This window comes from Sinocyclocheilus grahami, unplaced genomic scaffold (genome assembly GCF_001515645.1).
Source record: "Sinocyclocheilus grahami isolate Dianchi unplaced genomic scaffold, SAMN03320097.WGS_v1.1 scaffold234.1, whole genome shotgun sequence".
Lineage (NCBI taxonomy): Eukaryota > Metazoa > Chordata > Actinopteri > Cypriniformes > Cyprinidae > Sinocyclocheilus > Sinocyclocheilus grahami.
Genome location: NW_015505413.1, coordinates 1103436 through 1107758, shown reverse-complemented (window position 1 = coordinate 1107758; position 4323 = coordinate 1103436). Strand labels below are relative to the sequence as shown.

The 4323-nt window shown below is 37.8% G+C and overlaps 1 protein-coding gene across 1 annotated transcript in view; it reads left to right on the top strand.

Annotated features, from left to right (window-relative positions):
- Positions 1-4323, top strand: part of LOC107597633 (zinc finger CCCH domain-containing protein 6) — a 19973-nt gene that overhangs the window by 752 nt on the left and 14898 nt on the right. The gene's annotated exons all lie outside the window — the stretch shown is intronic.

The following is a 4323-nucleotide window of genomic DNA, read 5'->3' as shown; positions in this document are numbered from 1 at the left end:
CCCCCCCCAAGTACGTTAGGCTTCGTTTTCGTCTTTGGACAGGCCTTTCCCCCAGTTCACTAAGTAGTGGTCATATTTTCCTGCATGTACTCTCATTTCAATATCTGTTGCAGAGGAAAGCAGGTGACAGTGCTCATCTTTTATCGCTTTCCCCACTTGTTTGCGCTCTTATATAACTGATTTTGAAGGACATTTGGGTTTTTGTAGAAGGCTGTAGTAGCTGGTTATTATTACAGTAATGTTAATAAGTCGTGTCAAGGCTGTTGAATATGTAAATAGTCACGACGCGTACGATGCCCCGCCCACTCACGTTCCATCGGAACGCCCCGCCCACCTGGGAAAGGAAAACATGTCTGGTAGGGATTCATGACAGGACTGTTGAGGCATTGTAAGCCATGTGTTGAGCTGTTTTAATTATCAGCCAGTGATGGGAGGCTCTGGAGTTGGCCGAGTCTGTCTTAAGCTGACCCTTGACCCTATTTATCTCCTTTCATGCATTCCTGGTCTTTTTGTGCATGATTCATCATCGACATTTTTATAACATCACACTGAGTGTTGTCCATTTATATCAAATGTCATTATCAGAAATAATGTTGAATTAGTTCATTGAAATGTCATCATTTCTGAACTCGTAACTACACAGGCCTAGATAAAATATTGATCAATTCAGGTAGCGGATAACATAATTTTGGCCCACACTTTTAAATATCTAAGCCATATTTGGAGGATTTTTATGGCCTGATTCTTGATAATTTCGGACCCCAATTCAGATGCATTTATATCCTATTAATGTAAGTCGCGCTTAAGTTGCAAATATTTCCAATGGTGCTGTGTAAACATAGCATGCATTATTGAATAAAGAGATTGCTGGCTTGGTCTTGACAGCATCCAGATGCAAAAAAATCTCATTGCAGCTCCAACCCATGCTAATTACTTTTTTGCAACAGCGTAACACCTTGTATCTCTGTGTGCATTATCTAAATTTCCCCATGAGTACATGGCTCATATGTTCAATACTGAGAAAGTGCTATGTGGTTAAAATGGTGTAATAATTATTGAGTTTTCTTCCATTTCCTATTGTTTTTGCCCTCAAAGTTTAACACAGAAGACACCAAGTTAGTCATCAAACCAGTAATCTCACATACTTAGTCACTACATCATCCCATTGACAAACATTGACTTTGTATTAACTATGTAGAAACAATCGTTTTGTGTTTCAAAGCACACTAAGGTACCATAGTTCCATCTTTTGCATGCTCCATGCTGCGTTATGCTATTTAATGCCATTTAGCTATATAAAATCCCAAAGATCTTGGTTTCCTTCTGTAGTGTCATGGCCTAATTTAGTAAAACTGAGATCTTCAGACACTCAGTGTTATTGTGTCCTTGTTCTCACTTCAAACTTTAATGCTTGGAAAACTTGGGAATTTGACACCTGGCAAAACAAACATTCACATCCGTATTGGTTTTAATCCAATAAGAGTTTGCTGCTCCATTCATTTTGCATTGGGCATTTAAGAGGAAAGTTTATGCTGCTTGATTATGTGACTCTGGAATTACCCAAAATAATTAGGTTATCATTTATTTCATCTTAAACGTATATATATATATATATATATATATATATATATATATATATAAAGATTACTGTTTTAAATACTATGAACAGAAAAGCAAATTGCAGAAAAGCAAAATATGCTCTTCAGAACAGAGGAGACACCATTTAGCTATATAAAATCCCAAAGATCTTGGTTTCCTTCTGTAGTGTCATGGCCAAATTTAGTAAAACTGAGATCTTCAGACACTCAGTGTTATTGTGTCCTTGTTCTCACTTCAAACTTTAACGCTTGGAAAACTTGGGAATTTGACACCTGGCAAAACAAACATTCACATCCGTATTGGTTTTAATCCAATAAGAGTTTGCTGCTCCATTCATTTTGCATTGGGCATTTAAGAGGAAAGTTTATGCTGCTTGATTATGTGACTCTGGAATTACCCAAAATAATTAGGTTATCATTTATTTCATCTTAAACGTATATATATATATATATATATATATATATATATATATATATAAAGATTACTGTTTTAAATACTATGAACAGAAAAGCAAATTGCAGAAAAGCAAAATATGCTCTTCAGAACAGAGTAGACACTTTTTTTGTTTATTCTTTTGTTTTTAGTTATTTTTTTATTATTATGTTTTTGTAGAGGAGTTGTAAGTATAATTTTATATTTACTGAAGGCCTATGCAAAGCTCACTGCCACAATACCATGGTGTTGTTGTGGGTGTTTGCCAATGCATTGCTATAAAGTTTGTAGGATGTTCTCTCTGGTTGCTAGAGGATTGTGGGTGGCTGCTTTTTGGCTCAAGTCTTTAAAACTTCATCATAAACCCCTAATTCTGTGTGTGAGTAATAATAGTAATGATGCTTAGCAAACACCATTGAATACTAGTGACTGTTTTGCTCAGAATATTTTGCTATTTCACTCATTTGATAGCACTTTCTTGGCTCATTGTTTTTGTTGATTAAATTCTCAAACATGTTTGATCTTACAGGGAGGATGGAGAAATAGATGATGAAGGCATAAGCATAGAAGTAGTGAAGGAAACTAAGGAGGAGTCTGAAGAGGTTGAGAAAGAGAAAGGAAAAGACAGAGAAAAGGATGAAAAGTCACACCGGCATTCCCGAAAGCGACACAGGAAAATTAAAGAAAAACGACGGTCGAAGAGAAGGAGACGAGACCGTCAAAAGGTACATTCTGTCCTATCTTTTTGTGCAACTGTTACTAGTTTTGACCTTTTCTCTTACCTTTTTTCAACATTTTCCACCTCAGCATCACTCTCCATCCAGTGGCTCCAGCTCAGACAGCTATGACTCAGAGCACGAGCGTCAAGACAGACCTAAGAGCAAGAAGAGCAAAGGAACATATCGTGACCATGATGGAGAATTGGTGCAGGTGAGTTCAGGGTCAGGTACTGGATTTAACATTTCGTTAGCAGCAGCTTTCAGTTAATTTTCTTTTCTACCCACGTCTCCAGCGGGAAAATGAACCCACAAAACCACCAAGGTCAATGCAGCACAAGAACAGCGATTTAGACAAATACAGTGACTACAGTGAAGAAAAGTATGACTATGATGAAGAGGAGGATTTGAGGATTTCTTTGTCTAAATACAAACATGCTAAAGAATCATCTGGTCATGGCAAGGCAGGGCCTAAAGACCAGGCCAAGAGGCCAAGAGTGAAGGGACAACAACAGCAGTGTATGTTGTTTACTTTACTAACAAAGAAAATAAAAGACTGCATGGAAATTCATTTGAAGACCCAACAGACTAAACCTGTAATTTTGGGCATTCCTTGTGGTTATCTCTCATTATTTTCTTTTGCTTGCTATATAGTTGGTGGGCAGCGTGGTAGAGGTCGTGGTGCCATTGGCAGGGGACGGGGAATGCCGAACAAGAATAAGAAACAGAAGGGCAAGAACTGGGGCCGGGGTCGTGGTCGAGGAGGAGAACAGGGTGGAGGAGATGGGGTGAGAATTTCTCATTTTTGAGTGAACCATCTCCAGTAAGATCTCAGGGCGCTCATGTTATTGTCTTGTCCTCATACAGGATTCTAGAGGACCGCCCAGTTTCCAGAAGAAGCGTCCAATCATGAGCCAGGAATTCATTAATCAACATACGTTTGAACACAATGGGAGGCACATTTGTAAATATTTCCTGGAGGGTAGATGCATCAAAGTAAGCTAATTTCACCCTTATCACACACATGTTGGGTTAAACAGTACTTTGTGTTTATTTGTCAAAATTCAGTTGTAACGTGATCTTAATGCTTCACAGGGGGACCAGTGCAAGTTTGAACATGATAATGTTGTTCCAGAGAAAAAGAAAGAACTGTGCAAGTTTTATGTCCAGGGATACTGTACCAAAGGAGATATCTGTATATACATGCACAATATCCTTTCAAAACATTTCTTGGATATGTTTTTACAGATTAACAGTACGAGATAATCTTAACATGTCATTAGTCAAAAAAGAAAGGGTTTTCTCTTGTTTTTTTCTCTCGTTTTGGACCTTGACCCTAAAGTGTAAGTGAGTATCCTTGCAAGTTCTTTCACACCGGAGCAAAGTGTTATCAAGGAGACAACTGCAAGTTCTCCCATGAACCTTTAACCGATGTTACCAAGGAACTTTTGGAGAAGGTATGGACTAACTTGTGACTTAATATTCAGTTTTCTTACAAATACATGCACTGCATGCATATTTAAAATACACACTGATTGCTGAGAATTTTAAGTAACTTGGGATAATGTGCCTTGCT